We start from the raw sequence: 12,403 nt of genomic DNA on the forward strand, positions 1-12,403 counted from the left end.
TAACTTACAAGTACACTGAAATCACATGGTATTTTCCCTGAGAAACTGATTTAAAAAATTGTTTTCGTCTGTAGTTTGCAGAAATAAGCAGAACGTAAGTATTTCTATCATATTTTTATAGACTGGAAACTAAATCCTAAAATTATCAAGAAACTAGTCCACAGTCACGTACAATGGTAAATGAGGTCACGTTTTACTCAATGCACAGATGATGATGAGTCTGAGGGATTTCAAGACAGAGAGGCACACAATCAAAAAGATCAAAAAGCCTTTTGTTAGATCACTCTGACAAAGGCTCAATAAAGACAGGGAGATCAGTTTAGTAGCTGTTGCAGTAACCCAAGTGTAAAACAATGAGAGCTGGCTCTGAGGTAATGATGCAGAAGGAAAAGACTTGTGAAAAGCAAGCAAGGAGAATTGTCAAGACTTGGTGACTGACCGGTGGTGTAAAGGCAATAGATGAGTCAAGGAAAATATCTAGTGTACAGACCTGGACAGTGGGGGTGGTTGGTGGATTCTAACAGGGAATTCAGGGCAAAGAGCAGGTTTGGGGGATATAATGAGTAAAGATGACTGCAACACTTAAGCTTTCATCATGTGTTTTGAGGTATCTGCAAAGCATCTAAATATAGATGATTAGTTGGCAGTAAGATACCATCTGGAGCTCAGGAGGATGATTTGGTGTAGGAAAAAAAAAGATTTGAAACCACTCAGAGTATGTATATACAGTGAAAATAAAACCAAAGGCAGAAATAGGAGAACAGTTTGGCACTGTATACTAGTAGCCAAGAGATATAAACTTTTCTGAGGTTAATGTTTGGCTTCATAGAAAATTCATAAAGATCTATTAGTTTTGTTTCACTTAAAAATTCTAAAGCCAGAAAATTATAAAACATATAAAAACTCATTTTATTTATGATATACTCAGAAAAACTGTACTTCTTGAAAATGAGTCCAAGACTTATTTTAAGTAAATTCTAATTTAACATATGTGAAGGATCAAAAAGATAAACTACATGATCTATTTTGAAAATTCCACTAACCAAAGAAAGACTAAAAGGGGAATGTTTATCCTACTTTGGAGAACAATTTAATCACTTTAATTAATGTGTGTATAATACACACACATATACACACACATATATACATATAACGTTTATTGCTAATAAATAAACAATTATTAATAAATAAGTACATTTTAAAATTCATTGAAGCAAATATCTAAAGACATTCCTTTTATTAATATAGTTAGAATAACTATTTGTACCTTAAAGTAAAATTGCATGCATGTAAAGCATTTATTATTCACTATGAAGCATATAGCTGGTATTCAGACAGGCTTCCTTTTTATGTTAATTTGAATTACTGTTATTCTAATCTAAATGTTTTTAATGGTCTTCCATATATTCTTACAAAATTCAAAAAGCATTAATCCATTAAGAAAGTAACATTTTAAAAAATCACTTAATCAGAAGGACAACTAATATAATAGAAAGATCTGTGTTTAGTCCCAGCTATTCTATTTACTGTGGGTCGTTCACTATAGATCTTTTCATCCTTTTGTAGAATGGGGTACATTTTCTTATCTTTCTCACTAGTTTGCTGTAAGGCTCAAATGGGATAATGTGGTAGTACAATAAAATGTAACATGTATTTTTGTAGGCATGCAGTCACAGGAAGACAGAAAATTATTTAGGGACATTATCAGTGAGAATTTCACAGAATAATTCATTACTCAACAACTATATGGAAAAAGAATACTTTCTGCTAAAAGCAGTAAGTAAAAGCATTGAATGGGTTACCCTTTATGGTTTCTTTTTTCTAATTTTCATTTCCCATTTGGTATTCCCTGTCTTCATTACAGCCACAGAGCAGGCGGGCCACAGTGGCAAGAACATTGGGTTTGTAGTTAGAAGATCCAGGTTGAAGCCTCACTTCACCATTTATTCATTTTGTAACTTTAGGAATTACAGATAGTTTTGTGTATTACATGAGATAATGTATGTGAAAGCCCTGTGTAAACTATGAAGTGTTATTCATGCGTAAAGCACTGCACTGGAACTCTGTGTGATCTCTATAGTGAGATCTACCTGAAAACTGCTGTTACAATTATATATTAACAAACAGTAGTCTGATAAGGGCTGTTGGGTTGGAAGAAGCATGTCTCTGAGCAGCCTGGGATCAAGTCTAGACACTTCCATTTCCTAGCTCTGTCACCTTTTAGGACTATTTTTTTTAAACAGATGTTTTTTTTCCTCCTCAAATGAGTAGTTAATCTAACCTCTCTCTATGGTACCTTACAACTATCCATCTCTACAAATACCAGTTGACCAAAATAGGTTGATAACCTGAAGAATGGAGAGTCTGACATGATAAATTGTTAGAATCAGTAGGATAGCAAGGATTAATGACCTCATTTCCTTATTAGCATTCTATTATCCAATATTCAATCTAGATTTATAGAACCCAAATGTTCCCAAGTCCACAGTTAAATAAACCTGAAAAAAATCCACATAAGTTTACAATTAAGAGGGTCAAATTCTATTTTATTACCAACATTCTCTGTCTTTCTCAGTGCCACAGATAAAAAGGAAATCAGCAACTTTTTACATTCAGGTCTGTGGGAAATACCAGTAACACTGGCCACTTCGAGAATTTGGAGTCTTAAGAGTTTTCGCATGAAATCTCAAAAATCTAACAAAAGTGTAATTTCTAGCATCTGTTTTCATACCTAGATCAGACTTGAGCTGTGAGGTAGCGGTCTCCAACTCTCCTTTCTGTTGTCGCTCCTGTGCCAGTAGTTCTTGGTGGTCTGAAAACAGCAACGCAGTTTTGCTGCAAAATTTGCACCTGAAATCGTATAAGAAAAACTCCTTTTCTGTAAGGTAAAGATTTCTACTAAGCTAACTTATAGCACAGGTGTAAGGCAGATTTTTCTGATCTTAATGTTCCTGGAGGAAGAAGCAGTGTTTATGTGTTACAGTTAAAAGATCTCAACAGAGTGCCGTGTCTTACAGCAGTGCTGTCCAGGAGAACTTTCTGTGCACTCTTCAACAGCACTCAAAATGTGGCCAGAGTGAGTGAGGAACTGAATCTTTAATTTTGTTTAATTTTAACAAATAAAATTCATTTTCATTTAAATAGCCGCATGTGGCTAGTGCCTACTATATTGGCAGTATAAAGTGTAGCAATAAAGGATCATTTGCAAATTCTTTAAGTAGAATCCTCTTTATTCTACTTAAGGACATTGTAGAAGGACAGCACTCATTAAAATAATAAAAATTATGTAATCTAATAATAGGTATTATGATTTGAAACTACTAATTGCCTCGGTACTTAGAATTTAAAATATTCTAAATTACATATAGATATTTCAAATAACAACTTTGATGAAAGCAAAAATATTATGCTAAAATAAATAATGAGACTTGAAAACAGCAATGTAAACACATTCCTGATTATCTGACTTATTCCTTGCTTCAAATGTCAGCTCAGTTTAATCTTTCTTTTCTATGCACATCATATACAATACATATAGCATGAGACTAGGTCAGTGCCTTCCAAAATCAACTCTTGTAACAGAGATTATATGGTGTAGAGGGAAGGATTCCCTCCCAGGAACTAAGAGTTCACTTCTGTAAAGTCTGAGACAATATAACCTCTCTGTCCTTAGCTCCCTCATTCATAAATTAAGAGCACTGGACTAAATGGCATCAGAGTCCTTCTTATTTTGCACTAAAATTTTTAAATTGTAGTAAGAATGTTAATAGAGGAATACTAAAGAAAAGAATTTAATAAATCTAGAGGAAATAAGCAAAACTATAGGTTTGTAGGTAAAACATTAGCTTTTACCTTTTGGTTTCACTTTCCCAACATAAACAAGGAGAGAATCTCTCTACCTGTTTCCGTCCCACCTCCACTGTTGATCCCATTTCTTGAATTTTGAGTAGCATGGCTGATCCAGATTTCTCAAGAGATTCCCTTAGGTGCTACTCTTGAGACAATTGTCTCCTTAGCTATAGAGCAACACTGCAGCTAGGCAAGACCAAGGGAACTTCATAGCAGTTTAACAAAGATCAAAGTCACCATGAAAAGTTTACCAGACACGCCATCTCACCCCCATTCTTTGTTCATTTATGACTACTCAGAAACATGCTTTTGTTTCTCCCTAACGGATAACCTTCTAGAAAATGCAGAGTCAAATTTGTAACCCTCATCTTCCTACTGTGTAAGTCTGTTTTCCAAACTGTGGGTCAAGACGCATTAGTAAGTTGCAAGAAGCACTTGAAAAAGGGTGGAGAAAAGAATAGAAAGAAAATATCAGAGCACATAGCAAGTAGTAAGGAAGGGTAAGTACTGCTTCATTAAATGTTTGTGTATATGCATGTATGTATGGTGTTGCAGTGTAAAATATGTCTTACAATGTATTGCTGTCAAAAGAAGTTTGAAAAACACTAATATGTCTTAGTATACGTATTTTCTGTATTTCTCTATTTTCTAACTTTATTTTTTAACTCTTTATTTTCCTGTATTTTGATTTCTTCACCTATATACATATATATATATGTATATATATATATACATATATATGTATATATATATGTATATATATACATATATATATACATATATATACATATATATACACACACACATATATATATATATATCTTTTTTATCCCATAGTATTATAAACATTCCTCTGAAAGCTGTTTCAATTATGTACTGGAATTTTTTTTTCCTGTATTGGAACTTAAAGATCAAAACAAATAATGAAGTAGTTGTTAAGCAGCAGACAAAAACAACACTCAAGAATTTGGGTACACTGACCTTATTTCTATCAATAAATGACTATAAAATGAGTCAGATAAAGATACAAAGAAGGTTAAGAGTCTCTTTTATCATGAAGTAAAGAAATCCTTTCTAATTTAAATGGGAACTGAAAAATGCTGTTCCTTTTATGAAGTGACATTAAATTGAAAGAATTTCTTTTTTAATTTATTTACTTATTTATTTATTTTTGGCTGTGTTGGGTCTTCGTTGCTACACGTGGGCTTTTTCTAGTTGCAGTGAGTGAGGGCTACTCTTCATTGCGGTGCACACGTTTCTTGTTGTGGTGGCTTCTCTTGTTGTGGAGCACGGGCTCTAGGTGAGTGGTTTTCAGTAGTTGTGGCGTACGAGCTTAGTTGCTCTGCAGCATATGGGATCTTCTCGGACCAGGGCTTGAACCCATGACCCCTGCATTAGCAGGCGGATTCTTAACCACGGCGCCATGAGGGAAGTTCCAGAAATTCTATTTTTAAACCCCAGTAAACATGACGTAAGAGTACACTTTATAACTTCTCTACATTGCACATATGCACTTTATATGTGTTTTCTTGAAGGATGATATACTTAACAATTTAAGAAGTTTTTAAAAAGTGAAATAAGATGAAAAATATGTTGACATGAAATAGTTACAAGATAGCCCATTTTGGAAATGTTCTATGATTTTCTTAACCATATACCTAATATTGAACATTTGGATATTTCCAATGTTTTGCTATTCTAAATACTGTTCTGCTGAACATGCTTGTGAATAAATCTTTCACTGAATTTCTGATTATTTCCTTGGGATAAATCCTACAAAAGGAATCACTAGGTTAAAGGTATAAATTAGACTTTTGATACATTTTGTAATTCTACTTCCAATTTTACCTTATCAGTAGTATTTGAATAAATCTCATAAGCACTACAGATTATCACTTTCTTAAATCTTTGCTAATAAATGAAAAACAACACCTTAATATTTTTGCATTTCTTTGGTTCCTAGTGAGATTAAACATTTTCTAATATGGTTATTAGTTCTTTATATATTTTCTGAACTGTTCTTATCCTTTGCCCTCTGTTTTTTTAAGTCAATTTAAGGGAAGATTATTAACTGTCTAGTTTTGTTATGGTGTATTAGTTTTGCTTTTTTTATACATATATAAGATTTTAATTTTTATATGGTCAAACTTATCGAGCTTTTTATAATCCTGTTCTTTTCAAGCTTAGAAATTCCTTCCTTATCCAATAATCAGTTAAATATTAATATTAGAATCTTACTTAAGAGTGAGCTATAGTTTTTGTTTTGGGCTATATTTTTCAGGTTTTATTTTAGTATCAGATTATAATCACTTTATAATTTAGAGTAGCATAATATACTTTTCTAAACTCTACATCGGATTATATAGTATAATTTGCTCAAGATATAATTTAAGTGCCTTATAAAGGAAATCTTTATTTGATAACTATACTACTAAGATATTCATCCCTAAAGCATTATGAAGGGCTATCAGTTAATCTATTTCATGTTCATCGGAACCAGATTTCATTCATATATATACATATTTCTTATCTCTTAGAAAGATATATACGGCATTTAATTTATCTTTGTATAGTCCTTTGTTATGGGCTGAACTGCATCCCTCTGAAATCCATATGTTGAAGCCCTAAACCCCAGTATCTCAAAATATGACTGTGTTTGGAGATAGGGCCTTTAAAGAGTTGTTTAAGTTATGATGCCACTGGGGTGGGCCCTAATCCAACATGACTGTTGTCCTTATAAGAAGAGGAAATTTGTACGCAAAGAGACACCAGGGATGTGTACACAGAGAAAAGACCATGTGAGGACACAGAAAAAAGGCAGCCATCTGCAAGCCAAGGAGAAAGGACTCAGGAAAAAACCAAACCTGCTGATTATATCTTGATCTTGAACTTTTCACCTCCAGAATGGTGAGACATAAATTTCTGTTGTTAAAGCCAGTCTGTGGTACTTTGTTATGGCAGCCCCAGCAGACTAATACATCGTTCCTGCCTCACATACCCTCAAAATGTCCCTATTTGACTAACACAGTCCTTCTTCAGGTCCTTGACAAGTTCCATGAAAATTCAACATTTTACTACAGCACCAAGAATTAAGACTTCCCCAATAAAAAAATAATGTTAAGTGGCAATCCAAAGGATAGTCTTTTCAACAAATGGTGCTGGAACAACTAGACATACACATACACAAACTCACGCAAAGAATCCTGATACAGAACTCACACCTTTCACAAAAAATAATTCAAAACCTAAATGTAAAATGCAAAGCTATAAAACTTCTAAAAGATATCATAGAGAAATCTAAGTGACCTTGGGTTTGGCAATGATATTTTATTAATAGATATAATACCAAAAGTACAATCCATGAAAAAAAATGGGTAAGTTGTACTTCATTAAAATTAAAAGCATCTGGGGCTTCCCTGGTGGTGCAGTGGTTGAGAGTCCACCAGCCGATGCGGGGGACACAGGTTCGTGCCTTGGTCTGGGAAGATCCCACGTGCCACAGAGCGGCTGGGCCCGTGAGCCATGGCCGCTGAGCCTGGGCGTCTGGAGCCTGTGCTCCGCAATGGGAGAGGCCACAACAGTGAGAGGCCCGCATACCGCAAAAAAAAAAAAAAATTAAAATCGTCTGCTCTGCAAAAGACACTGTTAAGAGAATGAAAAGATAAGCTAAAGATTGGGAGAAAATATTTGTAAAACACATACTGGATAAAGGATTCGTATCCAAAATATAAAAAGAACTCTAAAAACTCAACAATAAGAAAAAAAAAACCCAGCTGCAAAGTGGGCAAATGATCTAAGATACCTCACCAAAGAAGATAGATGGCAAATAAGCATATGAAAAGATGCTCAATATCACGTCTGTAGAAAACTGCAAATTAAAACAAGATACTGTATATACACCTATAAATTTGGCAAAAATTCAAAACACTGACAACACAAAATGCTGGTGAGGATGTGGAACAACAGGAACTCTCATTCACTGCTGGTGGGAACACAACATGGCATAGCCACTGCAACAGGTTGGCAATTTCTTAGAAAGCTAAACATAAGCTTATCATATGATAAGTATGAATCGTACTCCTAAATATTTATCTAAAGGAGTTGAAAACTTATGTCCATATAAAAAGCTGCATATGAATGTTTACAGCAGCTTTATTCATAACTGCCAAACTTGGAAGCAACTAAGATGTCCTTCAGTAGGTGAATGGATAAACTACGGTACATCCAGACAATGGATTATTGTTCACTGATAAAAAGAAATGAGCTATCAAACCATGAAAAGACATGGAGGATTAAATGCATATGCGAAGCGAAAGAAGCCAGTCCAAAAAGGCTACATGCTGTATGATTCCAACTAGAGAGACAGTGAAAAGATCAGTGGTTGCCAGGGGCTTGGGGAAAGACAGGGGTTGGGGAGAGAGGCGCGGGGTGATGTGTATGTAGAGCACAGGGCATTTTTAGGGCAGTGAAGCTATTCTGTATACTGTGATGACCAAAAAGTAAAACTTAATCTAAACTGTGAATTTAGTAATCATGTATCAAAACTGGTTCATCACAGACTAATACAGAATGTGAATAACAGAGGAAGCTCTGGGGGTGGGGAGAAAGGATATATGGGAACTCTGTTTCTGTACAGTTTTTCTAAAAACTTAAAATTGCTCTAAAAAGAATCTATTAAAATAGCCAAAATATTTTTTAAAGCATGAAACAATATACTCCAACTAACAATGAACAATCATGCTTTTATCAGTAACTATTGGCAAAAAAAATACTCTACATGAGAGAAAGTCCCAGATAGCTACACTTACCACCCTAAACACACTGAAATTCATAACTTTTAAAACAGTATATCTATTTCTGTTTTGTATAACAGAATATTTTAAATATAACTTGATCCTTTTGGTTTGGACTAATGTCAACTATTATTCTGTCAAGGAATACTGAGGTTTTTAGGCCACTGTCAAGGTGTATTGAATTGGTAATTCTTCTGACTCTTCCACTGCTTTCAGCTGCAAATTTTTAGTCCAAAAACTTTTAGCAGCCACCTACTCCATAATTCCAATCTGTTATCTACTTAAATTTAGACTGAAATGAAAGTTTTAAGGTAAAATTAGATGAGCAGACTTATTAAAAGCTTTTTATTTTAAACACAACTTTAGTGTAAAAGGTCTTTTTATGTCCACTTAACTCTAGTATATGGGCAACTGCATGAGTTTCATGGTAACTGTTTCCCTCCTGGCTCAGAGAGCATTTATTTTTTATTTCTGGTTTTGTGGCAGTACTGAGGTGAAAGGAAGTCTTAATGTCACATACGGGCAGGTATAACTTCATGTGGCATATTTTTAAAATCTTCCTAATAAACAGCCACATATTTACTTCTTCAATGGTTTCTTCTCATTCTATCCATTACCTTGACTTCCCCCTCTGCAATTCCAACGCCCCCTTCACCTTCCAGCTTCCTTTTTATCTTACCTCCTGAATTTTAAGGTTCATTTTATGTTTTATGGTCTTCAGTTCCTCTTCAATACTGCATTCTTCTAAAAATAGTAGGAGAAAAGGTTCTAAATAATCTGAAATGAGAGGAAGAAACTGTCTATGGTATATCACAGTTCAAATCTAGACTTTTTGGGGGCAACCTATAAATGCTATTCTGAATACAGTTATAAACACTTCTTATTATGAGTCTAAAGTAATTATTACAATGAGATATTTAAAGTTATTTTATTACTTTCATTCATGACTTCTATCATTTTCCCTTTCAGATAATTACAAAATGATTAGTCACATGTACCTCCTATGTAAAATTCAATAATCAGAGGAAAACCTGGTAATTGCTAGACATTTTTCTTACAGGGTATGGTCCTATTTTATTAAGTACTCCACTTTTTCTAGCCTCAAATATTATCTATGCTTAGGAGTTGAGGATGAAAAACACAGCTTTCACTATTCATCCCCTTTTATATTATTATTAATGGCACTATAATCTAAGATGTAAAAACTCAAAGCTGTCCTTGCCTTCTTCTCTACCTTCAGCCCCCATCCAATACCACATTCTAACATATCTTTCCTCTCAAAATGCCACAACCGTAGTTCAGACCTAATAAGGTCTATGTCTCAAATAAGGCAATGGATTCCTAAAGGGTTTTCCTATCTCCAATCTCTTCTCCTATAATTGATACTCTACACTACTGCTAGATTAGTTTTCTTGTTTTCAAATATGTCACTTTCTTATCAAAAATTTAATCACTCCCCATAGGATCAAGCCCAACTATTTAATTATTCTTGAATTTGAGATCCTCTTTGACGTTATCCCTTGCCAATTTCCAACTTATTTTACACAAACAAATCCTCACTCCTGTCCAGCTAGTTTATGAATTGCCTCCTAACTGCACCCAGGGGAAAGATCTAGGTTCAAATCTGAGTTACAGGAAGGAAACAGGCAAGTGTGATCTCAGAGAGATGACTTCTCTCTGAGCCCCAGCACACTTATCATTAAAATAGAGACAGGAGGGCTTCCCTGGTGGTGCAGTGGTTGAGAGTCCGCCTGCCGATGCAGGGGACACGGGTTCGTGCCCCGGTCCGGGAAGATCCCACATGCCGCGGAGCGGCTGGGCCCGTGAGCCATGGCCACTGAGTCTGCGTGTCTGGAGCCTGTACTCCGCAACAGGAGAGGCCGCAACAGTGAGAGGCCCATGTACCGCAAAAAAAAAAAAAGAGACAACAATATCCTACATCTTGAGGTTTTTCAGAGATTAAACAAAACATGTTTTAAACAAAATAACATCTGTTACACTGCCTGGCCTGTGAAGGGAAAACAAAATAATTAGTTTTTTTTTCCCTAGTCTTATTTTTTGCTGCCTCTGTGTGATGTCTTTTAAATGTCCTCACCTCACTGCTTTGCCTTCTAAAGGCTCATCTCAAGTCCCATGTCTTCCTTGAAGCCTAGCCTAATCTGTTCTAGACAGGACATGCACACCTTCTCAATCCCACCTGAATACAGAACACTTAGTTGGCAATATTTGCTTATTGTCCTACACTGTCCTTTAGTATTTCTTATACCCTTCTTTTCTCTCTTTTCTCCTGCTGTGCTTTGTTCTCCCAGCTAGCAGACAAGCTCTTGTAGAGCACAGACTCCCTCATATCTCTGGATCCGCACAGTCACAGGTAGAGGGTAGGAATCTATAAATACTCAATTACCGACAGCACACAATGTTATATGCTGTCAATGTAGATAAATTTCAGATGTCAAGAATCCTCACACCAACATCACCTATTTTTAAAAGTCAGCTTTATGGGTCTGTTGCCTCCTCCAGCTAACACATTAACAGTGAGTTTGTATTCCAGAACTCTGGACTCAAACTTTTGTCTCTGAGGCAAGCTGCAGTCACAGTCAACCTTTGCACCTCATCTTGTGCCATGTCTTTTTTCTCTTTTACATCTCTTGGTTGCTGGCACAAATTCATCACTTCCAGTTACAATAGCTTCAGATCCTTGGAATGCTCCTCCTGTGTGGTATTCAGTCTTTCCTTCAGAAAATCTATCAGACAGGACAGGAGGGTCATCAAGCAGTTTAAAGAAGGTCAGGAAAGGAAAAGAATCATGAACTCATCGAGCACCCACACAGGACCAAATTTCTGATGACTCTCTTCTCTCTATACCTGTTTTCTGTGGGTTCAAATCTTTTTCAGTTTGCAGACAAAGATGTTCATCTTCAAGGACTGGATGAGGCTTTCCAGGTGGCACATTCGATTTACCAGAAACTCACAGTTCTTCCATAAAATATCTGTTTTTCCTTAACAAATTATTTCATTCTGGATAGGGTTAATGATGTTCTGGCTCATGGGCTCTTCTAAATATTTTGGAGTTTCCTAGTGGCCTCTGGACAAAGATCCCAATATAACAATATTATAGGGTAATCCCAACCATCGAATCAATGTAACACTTCTACTGAGTATAAAAACTATAGTCTTTAGTTAACCAGTATCTGATAGCCCCTGCAAATTTAAACATAGAGAGCATTATTAGGGAAAGAGGATGAGACCAATGTGGGATGGGTAAAGACCACTGATTTTTTTTTTTTTTTTTGCAGTACACGGGCCTCTCACTGTTGTGGCCTCTCCCGTTGCGGAGCACAGGCTCCGGACATGCAGGCTCAGTGGCCATGGCTCACGGGCCCAGCCGCTCCGCGGCATGTGGGATCTTCCCAGACCAGGGCACGAACCTGTGTCCCCTGCATCGGCAGGTGGACTCTCAACCACTGCGCCAGCAGGGAAGACCAAGACCACTGATTTTTTTAATGGTTATTTTAATCGGAATGTTTTGTAAACTTATTTTGTATGTAAAAGCAAGTGATATATAAAACAGGTTAAATGCTAATTCTATAATGGTAAACTAAGAATTAAAGTTAGCATGGAGGCAGTATTTCACATCCTTTTTAGAAAATTTTTAAACAAGGTGATAATAAATATTCTCATTTTGTTCTAACATACTCAACAGTGGTACAAATTTAATCTTTGCTGAAGAGTTATTTATTCTACATGTGCTATAATACCAA

The 12,403-nt window shown here is 35.6% G+C and overlaps 1 pseudogene across 1 annotated transcript in view; it reads right to left on the reverse strand.

Moving 5' to 3' along the window:
• The window catches only part of LOC308608046 (coiled-coil domain-containing protein 150-like), a 102,999-nt pseudogene that overhangs the window by 82,790 nt on the left and 7,806 nt on the right, over positions 1-12,403 (reverse strand). Inside the window, exons 3-7 of the transcript in view lie at positions 11,508-11,717; positions 11,204-11,386; positions 9,322-9,386; positions 3,900-4,016; positions 2,732-2,850 (exon numbers count right to left, since the gene is read on the reverse strand). The product of the transcript in view is annotated as a coiled-coil domain-containing protein 150-like (transcript). The remainder of the gene's footprint in view (positions 1-2,731; positions 2,851-3,899; positions 4,017-9,321; positions 9,387-11,203; positions 11,387-11,507; positions 11,718-12,403) is intronic.

Source organism: Mesoplodon bidens (genome assembly GCF_964165515.1).
Source record: "Mesoplodon bidens genome assembly, chromosome: 20".
Taxonomy (NCBI): Eukaryota; Metazoa; Chordata; class Mammalia; order Artiodactyla; family Ziphiidae; genus Mesoplodon; species Mesoplodon bidens.